Raw genomic sequence first — 13,964 nt, 5'->3', positions numbered from 1 at the left:
CCATAATAAGAATTTGTAAAATGAAACCAGAAGGTAAAAAAGAGGAGAAAGCAAGTGATTAAACATTAGTATGGTTTTGGGTAGAAAACTAGCAGGAATCTTGGCAAGGCATAAAAAATAGTGATACAGATAATCAGGTTGTGGAGGCTGAGAAAAATTAAGGTCATTCCACCTCAAGTTTAGCATTAGCACAAGTATAGCCATCTTAGGCCCCTGTGAGTAAGAACTGAACTTTACAGGAAAAACTGTAGAATGTCCTTGGCAGGGAATCCCATATCAGAAAGACAATAGAGCCCACGCCCGTGGTAGAAAGTCCCATATTAGAATGAGAACAGAGCTCAGTGCCCTTGAAAGCCCCATATCAGAATGTTATGTAAACAGAACTTGAGAAATTCCTCTACCTCTTCTGAAAATCCCCTAGACCAGCCCATAAAAAAACCCAGCTGTAACCCACTTTGAGGTCCAAGTCCCTGCTCCTCTGTGTTGGGTATAATTGGACCCAAGCTCGAGCTTGCTAATAAACCCTTGTGCGCTTGCATCAGTGTCGGCTCCTTGGTGGTTTCTCGGATTCGCAATCTTGGGCACAACAAGGTAATAGTAATATTGGCAATGACTAGCCTCCAATTGAAGTGCCTAAGGTTGCTGACTTTGTCATTTAAACTTTAACTATTTTTTCCTTCATGATAATTTAGTTTTTCAGTCCTTCACGAAACCTTCTTGAGTCATTTATGTGAGTAGTACGTAGAGGTTATTACAATACTCTTTTGATTTGTAAAGGCTTTGTGTTTGAAAGAGCTTCACCATTATTTTTCTTAAAAAATATTACTAATTATATAATCTAGACAGCCTCAAAAACTAGCTAAAACCAGGAATAGAGACAAAAACGAACATTTCCACTTTAGAAGTGGAGGATGGTAACAGAAGGGACTATAAATATTCTTCACTCGACAAACATTTATTAAGCCACTACTGTGAGTAAGGCACTTTACTAAGCATAAAAGTTATGGTAGAGTCCCTGCTTTCAGGAAGCACATAATCTCCAGGGAACACAGCTATTAGATTAGAAATTGCAAGTGATAGGAAAGTGCTTGTTTATCAAGAGAGCCAGGAAAAAATTAAAAATATAGGGTAGAAGAGTATTCCAGGTGATCGGTAAAAGCATGTACAACGATGAGAAAGAATAAGGAATGATCTAGAAGCCCAAAGAAGGCAAATGTAAACATCAGCGGTGGAGAAGGCAAAAGATGATGCAGGAGTGATAAGGGAGGCTATTTAACACCTGATAGGGTCTTTTCAGATATTTGACTTTATCCCAAGGGAAATCGGAGAGCATTGTCAAGTTTGAAGTTGAGGATTGACCTGAGCAGGTTACATTTGTTGGGCAGGAAAGTAGAGAATGAACGACAGGCAGTGGGGTGTAGATGGGGGTTCAACTAGAAAACTTTTGTCTTCTACCAGCCAAGAATAAGATTATCTTGAATTAGTATGAGAAAGGGAAGATAGTATGAGGAAGTATGAGGAAGGGAAGATAGCCATAATGGATGGCTTCAGGAGACAGAGATGTTTACATTTTGTGGAGCTGGAGAGGAAGAAGTTTGATGGTTTCCAGTTTCTGGTTTGAGAATGCTGGTGGAGGGGCTAACTTAGGGGGAGAAGATGATGAGGTCAGCTTATGATGTTTGACAAGAGCTGCCTCTGGAGCATACAAATGGAGAGAGAGTGGATGGTTGGAAATATGGGTGTGAAGCTCAATTTGGAGTTTGTCTACATATAGGTATATTTGAAGGTATAAGAATGGACTGAAGAGAGGATGGATTCAAAAGAGTTGTGGAGAGGATGAGGCTTCTGTTAAGGTAGAGAACGATGAGCTAGAAAAATGAAGGGACACTAAAATCGGAGTAATCCAAGAAGAGAAGAAGGTTAGTTGTATCAGGTTATTTCTGAGCAGTCACAAAAAATGATGGAGAAGTTTTACTGGGTTTAATAGCATGGAGGTCACTGGTGGTCTTAACAGAAGTGGAATTATGGGGCCCACAGATGAATGGAATATGGGGAAATGGAAGGAATTAAAGTAAAATTTTACTGTGAGGAGGCGATGGAGATGATTATTACATAAGAATGAGTGATTATAGGAGGCTTTAAATTATGTTAATTTTTTATGAATCGCAAGAGGCTTAAGCATGTGTAGGTTCTAATAAGAAGAAATTAGTAGAGAGGGAAGGTATTGATACAGTAGCCTTCTCTGAGATCACACAGTTAGCTGGGATTCACTGTTCTAGTCTGGGGATTCTGAGTACTTTACTGTTCTAGAGTGAAATTATGAACCTGGATTAAACGGAAAAAAAGTCATTTTAGAGCATTAGTCTCTTTCTATATGTTGAATTATGGAAGAGGGAGATGCTATAGCAAGAGCTGATGGTCACTTTTGCAGCTGTAAAGTTATTAATGAAGTTACCAGTATATTTGTGTGTCAGCTTGTCTAAAGGATAATGGAGCATATTGGGTTACTGTTTTGTAAGAAGGGATGGATGGAGCTGGTGATATGCACAAAGCATGTGCATTAGTCTGGCTAAGATTTTGACAGGAGACCTAACTTCAGCTATCTTAGTTACTGTTATTGTCATCAATTTTTGCACAGTGTTGGGATTTGAAGTGACAGAGACGGGCCAGGCCAGGGACTTCTGACCACTCCCTGGTAGCTACTGATATCCTAAGAAGAGGAACAATTGCTAATCTTAATGGTCAGAGGTCCAGAATATTCTCTGAATCAGTTTTCCTAGTGAATGAAAGTTTCTATATTAAATATAAGTAGCCAACCTCATCTCCACCTCTTTTTCTCCATAAAATTTGATGATTGAGAGGTTAGAGAGCCACACTCAGCAGCTGTTACCAATGTCCCTCTTTTCTGCAGCTAACCCAAAATTATCAGGGTCTTACAGCAGTAATCAATGAAATAGTAATTGAATCCATTTGGCTATGGTTCTTTGTGTGATCATTCTTTGAAATATGATAACGGGACAAAAGGAGGTGTAGATGACTTATATGGTACAATTTGGACTTTCCTCAGTTTCTCACAATAATATTTGTGATTCCTTGACAAGTCCTAGTAAAAAGAGAGGTGGTAGATTCTATTAATATATTTAATTCTTTTAATAAGTATTACTTTTAATATTTATTATTTGTAAGAGATTGCAAAAAGTGGCTCAAATCTCTACCCTTTCATCTATGTCCTTTGTTATGTGACCTTGCAGCTCCTCACTTCATGAGGTAAAATCTCTTTCCACCCTTAAATCAAGATTTACTAGCCAATAAAAATCAGTGGAAGTAATGGTATTACCACACCCAGGCACCCTGAGGCCTTAAGTACTTTGCTTTCTTAGGACCCCCTGTAATGGCTATGTGAACAAACTCAAGCTAGTCTGCCACAGTTTGAGAGACTGATCACCAGAGCTGGGTAAGCCCAGTTGTCCCGGACAGGCCCCAGAAATAGAGCCTAGCCAAGGCAGCAAAACCACTGACCCAGCTTGCAGCTGACCACAAGAAATGACTGTGCCATGATCAGAACAGCTCAACTGAGCACAACTGAATTGATAATACTCTGGATTAGGGGCTAAATAGTTGCCCCCCCTACCACCCCCCCCCAGCGACAAGCTTTGGTATGGTCTGTTACCCAATAATAGCTAGCCAATATACCATTCTATTCTATCTCTTTATGTTAATCACGTGTATCATCACCAAGAGATGTCATTGGTAGGGGCAGGGAGTGGGTATTAAGTGGCTACCTCTCATTAGGCTGTGCTGGGCATTATACAACACAATTTTCTCAGATTTTAGCTCCAATTTTGTTTGTATCTCAGAGATTCTGATTCAAATAAGCAACTAGACTCACTTGAAATTATATTATTTATCACACCAGTTGTTTGCATAAAATATGTTTCTGGGCATAATACAGATTGCCTTTATTATAAACCACTGGGTGTGACCTACAGGAAATAGCACATTTTTTCATGTCTTGTTTTATACTATAATCAGTACATTTAAATCACAGAGTGAATCCAGAATATCAATCTGTTTAGCATGTCTCCCTGTTTAATTCACTAACAACATAAAATATATGTGCATTTGGCAGTTGAAATGAAAAATAATGAGGCACTTAGAGAAATTAGATTACTACATTATATTATAATAAGAATTTAATGGTACAAGTAACATATACTCCTCATACATTTTGGTATATGAGAAGCTGCACAATTATGAACAGTGTGAATTTTTTCCTTTTGGTTGCCAGAAAGTATTCATATGATTTACAATCAGAAGCAATAATGTTGTTCATTGGAATAAAATCTATTATGACATTATATATGACTTTTATTAATTCTGTTCTATTGGATAATTGGAGACTTCCTTTTTTTTTTTTAATGACAGAGTAGAGACCTTAGCTCATATTACACTTTTAATTTCATGCTTGTCTTCGGCTAAATTTTTTCCATAAATTTCAATTCAACAAAAATAGATGTAACACCAAGTTAAAGCTTAATGAATTGGTTAGAATTCATCCAGCAGTCAAAGAAACTAGGTTTGTTTTTTAACTCTAATATTTCCTCTCAATTGATGTGACACTTAGATGAAGAAAACCATGCCTGAATCAACATATCATTAATGACACTGGCTATATATAACATCTTTAATGCTAAGATGTCAAGGCAAATACAAATAGGTTAGGAGTAGTGAATAATGTTAAAATTGGATCTCCTGAAAATTTCAAGATCTTTTGGCATTCTGTCTTCATTCTTCAGCAAATACATGGCAGAGTGGTAGAATTTCATGGATGAGTGATTTTGGTTTATGGCATATAACACTGTCATCTCTTTTTCCAGAGTGGCAGTGACACATACCTATCTCAACAAATTTGCCAAGCTGTTTGACTTAATCTGTTTGGAAAATTCAAGCTCAGCAAATAGGGAAATAAAGACAAGGAGGCAAGTCAGCATCGGAGAGATTGGCATGGCATTTCCTAATTTATCAAGATAATATTAACACCTTCTCTTTCTCCATTAAAAGCAATTCAACAGGAGACCTATCTTGGTATTTCTGAGTGGAACTATCTACCCAAACACATGGCCACCAAAGACTAATATTTAGCTTTGCTGAGGTCAGATGATTTCATTGTTCTCTTTGGGAGACTTTTTTTAGTTTAGTTGAGTTTACCACTTTAAATGGTTATTTAATTTAGAATTTTTCCAACATAAAAACACACACATTTCTTCTGGACTCTTTTTTTTTTTTTTTTTTTTTTAAGATTTAATTTATTCATGAGAGACACACACAGAGAGAGAGAGAGAGAGAGAGGCAGAGACTAAGAGGAGAAGCAGGTTCCATGCAGGGAACCCGATGTGGGACTCAATCCCGGGTTTCCAGGATCACGCCGTGGGCCAAAGGCAGGCGCCAAACCACTGAGCCACCCAGGGATCCCCTCCTGGACTCTTTCAAAATAATTTTTATTTAAAAAACTAAGAGGAAGTTACTCACAAAAAAGGAGCCAACTACTAATAATGTTCGTCTTATGGAATCATCCTTGCTCTTTTATCTAATAGTGTGTCCTAGGACATCTAAATACAAATAAGAGACTTAGGAATTGGAGTTGAATTGAAGTTATCTGACTCAAGCAGCTTAGTATCAGAGGGGAAAAATGTGAGGTTTCAAATTTCTTTTTTTGAGGTGTAGAGTTAGAACAACACAGAGATGGAAGTGGAGATTAGGGCTATAGCACCAAAGAGATCTAGGATAGGTCAGGCCTTGCAGAGTTTAGTCCTAGAAACTCTTTCAGGTACAAGGCAGAAGTGTGAGACTAGTTGTGCTATTTAGCGGCAAAACACACAGAGAAATTAAAATAAGGTCCTAGACACTTCAATCAAACTGGAGCCTCAGGCTCCCAGGCTAAAGTTACTGAAGAATGATTCAAGGCAATGAGCAATCAGGCAGACCAGGGGGTGCATGGGAGAAGAAACTGTGTCAGAAGCTGCTGAAGCTTTCAGAAATCAAAAAAACTATAGTTCAATGTATGCTGAACATTATCGTTCAGGAAAATCGCGGCAATTTGACCACTAGGGGGTCACTTTCTTCTCCAACCAGGAGAAAGCTGCTAATATATTTCCACTAAATGGAGGCCAGACTCAGGTTCAAATACACAAAGCCCCAGAGTTAAATGCCAAAGTACATATTGTAAATATATAACCCATGTAACACCTTTTATTTTTCATGCTACTTCTTAGCATCACAATTTGATCTTCTAATCATCTTGTGTGGTATATAGTCCAAGTCCCACTGAGTGAAATCTACTCATATAGAAAGAGAATCAAAGAGTTTTTGTGACTTGTTTATAGTGATGCTGCTAGTAAGGCACAGAACTGAAACTAGAATCCAAGGCTTCCAGTAGCTGGATTTGTCGTCTTTCCTCTTTTCCAGGGCTTAACAAACTGTTTTGGTGAACAATGACTGTTAAGGATTGAATTATGCCACCCCATCCCCCAAATCCACAAGCTAAAGTGTCCATCCCCCGTACCTCAGAATATGACCTCATTTGGAGAAAGAGTCTTTACAGAGATAATTTAAAATGAGGTCATTAGGGTGTCCCATAATCCAATATGATTGGTGTCCTTATAAGGAGAAGAAATTGACATAGATAAGCAGAGGGAAGATGATGTGAAGACACAGGTAGATGGCCATCTGCAAGTCAAACAGAGATGCCTGAAACACATTATTCCCTCATAGCCATAGAAGGAATCAACCCTATGACACTTTAATCTTAAGACTTCTTTTTTTTTAATAATAAATTTATTTTTTATTGGTGTTCAATTTGCCAACATACAGATTAACACCCAGTGCTCATCACATCAAGTGCCCCCCTCAGTGCCCGTCACCCATTCACCCCCACCTCCCGCCCTCCTCCCCTTCCATCACCCCTAGTTCATTTCCCAGAGGTAGGAGTCTTTATGTTCTGTCTCCCTTTCTGATATTTCCTACCCATTTCTTCTCCCTTCCCTTCTATTCCCTTTCACTATTATTTATATTCCCCAAATGAATGAGAACATATAATGTTTGTCCTCCTCCGATTGACTCATTTCACTCAGCATAATACCCTCCAGTTCCATCCATGTTGAAGCAAATGGTGGGTATTTGTCGTTTCTAATGGTTGAGTAATATTCCATTGAATACATAGACCACATCTTCTTTATCCATTCATCATTCGATGGATACCGAGGCTCCTTCCACAGTTTGGCTATTGTGGCCATTGCTGCTATAAACATTGGGATGCAGGTGTCCTGGCGTTTCATTGCATCTGTATCTTTGGGGTAAATCCCCAACAGTGCAATTGCTGGGTCGTAGGGCAGGTCTATTTTTAACTCTTTGAGGAACCTCCACACAGTTTTCCAGAGTGGCTGCACCAGTTCACATTCCCACCAACAGTGTAAGAGGGTTCCCTTTTCTCCGCATCCTCTCCAACATTTGTGGTTTCCTGTCTTGTTAATTTTCCCCATTCTCACTGGTGTGAGGTGGTATCTCATTGTGGTTTTGATTTGTATTTCCCTGATGGCAAGTGATGCAGAGCATTTTGTCATGTGCGTGTTGGCCATGTCTATGTCTTCCTCTGTGAGATTTCTGTTCATGTCTTTTGCCCATTTCATGATTGGATTGTTTGTTTCTTTGGTGTTGAGTTTAATAAGTTCTTTATAGATCTTGGAAACTAGCCCTTTATCTGATATGTCATTTGCAAATATCTTCTCCCATTCTGTAGGTTGTCTTTTAGTTTTGTTGACTGTATCCTTTGCTGTGCAAAAGCCTCTTATCTTGATGAAGTCCCAATAGTTCATTTTTGCTTTTGTTTCTCTTGCCTTCATGGATGTATCTTGAAAGAAGTTACTGTGGCCGAGTTCAAAAAGGGTGTTGCCTGTGTTCTCCTCTAGGATTTTGATAGAATCTTGTCTCACATTAAGATCTTTCATCAATTTGAGTTTATCTTTGTGTATGGTGAAAGAGAGTGGTCTAGTTTCATTCTTCTGCATGTGGATGTCCAGTTTTCCCAGCACCATTTATTGAAGAGACTGTCTTCCAATGGATAGTCTTTCCTCCTTTATCAAATATTAGTTGACCATAAAGTCTAGGGTCCACTTCTGGGTTCTCTATTCTGTTCCATTGATCTATGTGTCTGTTTTTGTGCCAGTACCACACTGTCTTGATGACCACAGCTCTGTAGTACAACCTGAAATCTGGCATTGTGATGCCCCAGCTATGGTTTTCTTTTTTAAAATTCCCCTGGCTATTCGGGGTCTTTTCTGATTCCACACAAATCTTAAAATAATTTGTTCTAACTCTCTGAAGAAAGTCCATGGTATTTTGATAGGGATTGCATTAAACGTGTAAATTGCCCTGGGTAACATTGACATTTTCACAGTATTAATTCTGCCAATCCATGAGCATGGAATATTTTTATCTCTTTGTGTCTTCCTCAATTTCTTTCAGAAGTGTTCTATAGTTTTGAGGGGATAGATCCTTCACCTCTTTGGTTAGGTTTATTCCTAGGTATCTTATGCTTTGGGGTGCAATTGTAAATGGGATTGACTCCTTAATTTCTCTTTCTTCAGTCTCATTGTTAGTGTATAGAAATGCCACTGACTTCTGGGCATTGATTTTGTATCCTGCCACGCTACCAAATTGCTGTATGAGTTCTAGCAATCTTGGGGTGGAGGCTTTTGGGTTTTTTATGTAGAGTATCATGTCATCGGCGAAGAGGGAGAGTTTGACTTCTTCTTTGCCAATTTGAATGCCTTTAATGTCTTTTTGTTGTCTGATTGCTGAGGCTAGGACTTCCAGTACTATGTTGAATAGCAGTGGTGAGAGTGGACATCCCTGTCTTGTTCCTGATCTTAGGGGAAAGGCTCCCAGTGCTTCCCCATTGAGAATGATATTTGCTGTGGGCTTTTCGTAGATGGCTTCTAAGATGTTGAGGAATGTTCCCTCTATCGCTGCACTCTGAAGAGTTTTGGTCAGGAATGGATGCTGTATTTTGTCAAATGCTTTCTCTGCATCTAATGAGAGGATCATATGGTTCTTGGTTTTACACTTGCTGATATGATGAATCACATTGATTATTTTATGAGTGTTGAACCAGCCTTGTGTCCCGGGGATAAATCCTACTTGGTCATGGTGAATAATTTTCTTAATGTATTGTTGGATCCTATTGGCCAGTATCTTGTTGAGAAGTTTTGCATCCATGTTCATCAAGGATATTGGTCTGTAATTCTCCCTTTTGGTTCGGTCTTTGTCTGGTTTTGGAATTAAGGTGACGTTGGCCTCCTAGAATGAATTTGGAAGTACTCCATCTCTTTCTATCTTTCCAAACAGCTTTAGGAGAATAGGTATGGTTTCTTCTTTAAACGTTTGATAAAATTCCCCTGGGAAGCCATCTGGCCCTGGACTCTTGTGTCTTGGGAGGTTTTTGATGACTGCTTCAATTTCCTCCCTGGTTATTGGCCTGTTCAAGTTTTCTATTTCGTCCTGTTCCAGTTTTGGTAGTTTGTGGCTTTCCAGAAATACGTCCATTTCTTCTACATTGCCTAATTTATTGGCGTATAGCTGTTCATAATATGTTTTTAAAATCGTTTGTATTTCCTTGGTGTTGGTAGTGATCTCTCCTTTCTCATTCATGATTTTATTAATTTGAGTATCCTCTCTCTTCTTTTTAATAAGGCTGGCTAATGATTTATCTATCTTATTAATTCTTTCAAAGATCCAACTCCTGGTTCTGTTGATCTGTTCCACAGTTCTTCTGGTCTCGATTTCGTTGAGTTCTGCTCGAATTTTAACTAATTCTCTTCTTCTGCTGGGCGTAGGGTCCATTTGCTGTTTTTTTCTCTAGCTCCTTTATGTGTAAGGTTAGCTTTTGTATTTGAGTTCTTTCCAGTTTTTGAATGGATGCTTGTATTGCAATGTATTTTCCCCTTAGGACTGCTTTTGCTGCATCCCAAAGATTTTGAACCATTGTATCTTCATTCTCATTAGTTTCCACGAATCTTTTTAATTCTTCCTTAATTTCCTGGTTGACCCTTTCATCTTGTAGCAGGATGTTTCTTAACCTCCACGTGTTTGAGGTCCTTCCAAACTTCTTGTTGTGATTTAGTTCTAATTTCAAGGCATTATGGTCTGAGAATATGCAGGGGACGATCCCAATCTTTTGGTATCGGTTCAGACCCGATTTGTGACCCAATATGTGGTCTATTCTGGAGAAAGTTCCATGTGCGCTTGAGAAGAATGTGTATTCAGTTGAGTTTGGATGTAAAGTTCTGTAGATATCTGTGAAATCCATCTGGTCCAGTGTATCATTTAAAGCTCTTGTTTCTTTGGAGATGTTGTGTTTAGAAGACCTATCGAGTGTAGAAAGTACTAGATTGAAGTCACCAAGTAGAAGTGTATTATTATCTAAGTATGTCTTAACTTTGGTTATTAATTGATTGATATATTTGGCAGCTCCCACATTCGGGGCATATATATTGAGGATTGTTAAGTCCTCTTGTTGAATAGATCCTTTAAGTATGATATAGTGTCCCTCTTCATCTCTCACTACAGTCTTCGGGGTAAATTTTAGTTGATCTGATATAAGGATGGCTACCCCTGCTTTCTTTTGAGGACCATTTGAATGGTAAATGGTTCTCCAACCTTTTATTTTCGGGTGTTAGGTGTCCTTCTTTCTAAAATGAGTCTCTTGTAGACAGCAAATAGATGGGTCCTGCTTTTTTATCCAGTCTGAAATCCTGTGCCTTTTGATGGGGTCATTAAGCCCGTTCACGTTCAGAGTTACTATTTAGAGATAGGAGTTTAGTGTCATCATGATATCTATTCAGTCCTTGTTTTTGTGGATTGTTCCACTTGACTTCTTCTTAAAGGGGAATTTTAAGAGTCCCCCTTAAAATTCCTTGCAGAGCTGGTTTGAAGGTCACATGTTCTTTCAGTTGCTGCCTGTCTTGGAAGCCTGTATCTCTCCTTCCATTTTGAATGAGAGCCTTGCTGGATAAAGTATTCTTGGTTGCATGTTCTTCTCATTTAGGACCCTGAATATAGCCTGCCAGCCCTTTCTGGCCTGCCAGGTCTCTGTGGAGAGGTCTGCTGTTACCCTACACCCATCTTCCTACCTTGATAGAAGCGTGAACTCTTCTCACTGTAGCATTCCAGCTGTTCCCTCTTTAAATCTCAGGCTGAATTCGTAGATTTTCAGGATGATTTGAAGGTTATCTAGGTAATTTGGTGGGGACAGGTGATTTGGGGATCCTACTCTTCTGCCGTCTTGCCCCTCCTCCTCTAATCTCAAGACTTCTTGCCTACAGAACTGTGAGAAAATAAATTTCTGTTGTTTAAGCCACTCAGTCTGTACTACTTTAAGCTAGACCTAGCAAATCAATAAGGCCATAAAGTAAACACACTTGGCTTTATGGACCACACAGTCTTTGTCACAATGACTCACCTCTGCTGTTGTAACACAAATGCAACCGTAAACAATACATAAATGACTGGGGAAGAATGTGTCCCAGTAAAACTTTATTTACAAAAACAGTTGACATGGGCTGTAGTTTGCCACTGCTGTTCTTGTTGCTCTGATAAATAGGTGCTGAAGGGTTTGTGAATGGCCAGAATTAAATGTGGGGTTAAAGACCCTATGCCTGGCCAGGAGGCTACAAAACTGGGGGAAAAAATAGCAACAATTGTCTTAAATCATTTCCCATCCCCCTTTCTGAATTACTTTCTATCTTGTTTGGGGTGACTGCTAAATTTTACATGCAGGAGCGTTATTGTGGATTAAGGATGGCCACAGTTTTTTTTCTGCTCTTCCCATCAGGAGGTGGAATCTCTTTATCCTCCCTTTGAATCAGAACTCACTTTGTGAGATGTCTGAACGTAAAGGAATGCCATAGAGATAACCCTGTATGGGTGCCAGGACTAAGCTTTAAAAAGCCTAGAACTTCTGCTTTCACTATCTTGAAGCTCTGAGATATCCTATAAAGAGATACAGCTACCCTGCTGGAAAGATTATATGGAAACAGATGTTCAGTGGGGCCTATATTCCAGTCATCCAGCCGAATAATCAGACATGAATGTGATACCATCTTGGATATTCTAATACTTAGTTGAGCTTCCACTGAATCTAGCTTTTTGAGCAACCCAGCTAACAAAATGTGGAGACAAGCCATTTCTACCCAGCCTGCCCAAATAGCAGAACTGTGAGCAAATAAGTCATTATGGTTTTTAGGTACGATACTTGGAATTGTTTGTTAGGTAGTGATACCTAACTGATGTGGAGGGCATGCTACCCTCCAGTTGTCCAGGATTTCTACTCTTGGCCCATCACAGACAATGGTCAGATAATGTTCAGTGCTCCTAATGCCTTCTTACACACATCAAGACTTACCTGTCCCAGGAATATTTCAGGCATGGTAATAGGTGACTGGGATTGAAAGGAGCATTATGGGTTAAAGACCTGTATGCCTGATGTCTTTCACCTAAGTGTCTTGACAAGTTACAAGGGTTTTTTGATGGAAGGAGATGTGGTAAGGAGAAATATTTTTATCCTAAAATGTAGGATTAAATTATTCTTACCATTATGTTACTGTGTAGAACCAGAGACACAGAATGATCCTGAGACTATTTAGTCCATTCTCAATCCACTGAAAGTCTTTGTCTCTTGGACCTTCCTGTAGAGGGCACTATCATATACCATTTCATATAAGATTGCTTTCTTTTTTAAAAAAAAAAAAATCTAAAACATGTTCTAAAGCAAGTTCTGTAGTTGGATCATCACTCATGCTTCTTAAGATGCAGACTTAGATTACGTGCCATTTATCAGCAAGTAAATAAATGGGTTACCTTTCCCCAGATTGGAGAAACTATAGACTTGAATCATTTCCTGCAGCTGATATTTTTGAGTTATCATATCAAAGATGATAGAATGGCAAGTTGGGTAAGGTTATATATCTATATATCTGTATCTCAAATAAGAAATAAAAAGAAGGGGAAAATAAGGAAAAAATTGAGATAATAGGATGATCTCTGGGACCCTGACTTTGGCAAACACTGTGGGGCTATCTAGAGTATCTTTATTCCAAATTGCTGATTCTTTTGCTAGTGCTTTTAATACTACTTGAAATATTTCCAATTAGAGATTTTTTAAAAAATATTTTATTTATATATTCATGAGAGAGACAGAGAGAGGCAGAGACATAGACAGAGGGAGAAGTAGGCTTCTTGCAGGGAGCCCGATGTGGGATCCCTGGACTGGGATCATGCCCTGAGCTAAAGGCAGCTCAACCACTGAGCCACCGAGGTGTCTCCCAATTAGAGATTAATTAGGGTTAGTTATCATTCACTGATTAAAGTATATATAATTCTTAAGGTGTTAATGAACTACAAGTCCTTCATACAAATTTTGGGCTTGTGGTCAGCAGTGGAAAGAGACACCATATACTCAGGAACAATATAAAAAGAAAGTGAAGTGAGAAAACTTCTAAGACACAATTTGCCTATTTCAAAACTCTTTTGAGGATCATCCCTGCTGTTTGAGATAAAAAAAATATTGAGTTTATCATTCTTCTCCCTTTTCCCTCTCTGCACAGTTGGGTCTGAAGGTAGGACATAGAACTTTAGGCACTATTTCTATATATGTTAAGATACCTAACTATATTAATAGGTCGATTTTGTGCAATGTTTCAGCAACATGATCCCTATGTATATAAATATAAGGGGAAAAAATTTAGTTCGAACAACCAATTTATAGAATTTGGGAATAAAGCCCATTTTAAAACTAATTCCCTACCTATATTTCAGGGTTTGTTGTTTTTGTCTCTAAAGAGAGTGGACCACATCTTAAAAATGGACAACCTTTAGAAAGATCATCTTGTGTCAGCTCTATAAAAAAGAGT

The sequence above is a fragment of the Canis lupus genome, chromosome 22 (genome assembly GCF_003254725.2).
Source record: "Canis lupus dingo isolate Sandy chromosome 22, ASM325472v2, whole genome shotgun sequence".
Lineage (NCBI taxonomy): Eukaryota > Metazoa > Chordata > Mammalia > Carnivora > Canidae > Canis > Canis lupus.
The sequence above is the reverse complement of the archived record's forward strand: the minus strand, read 5'-3'. Positions refer to the sequence as shown.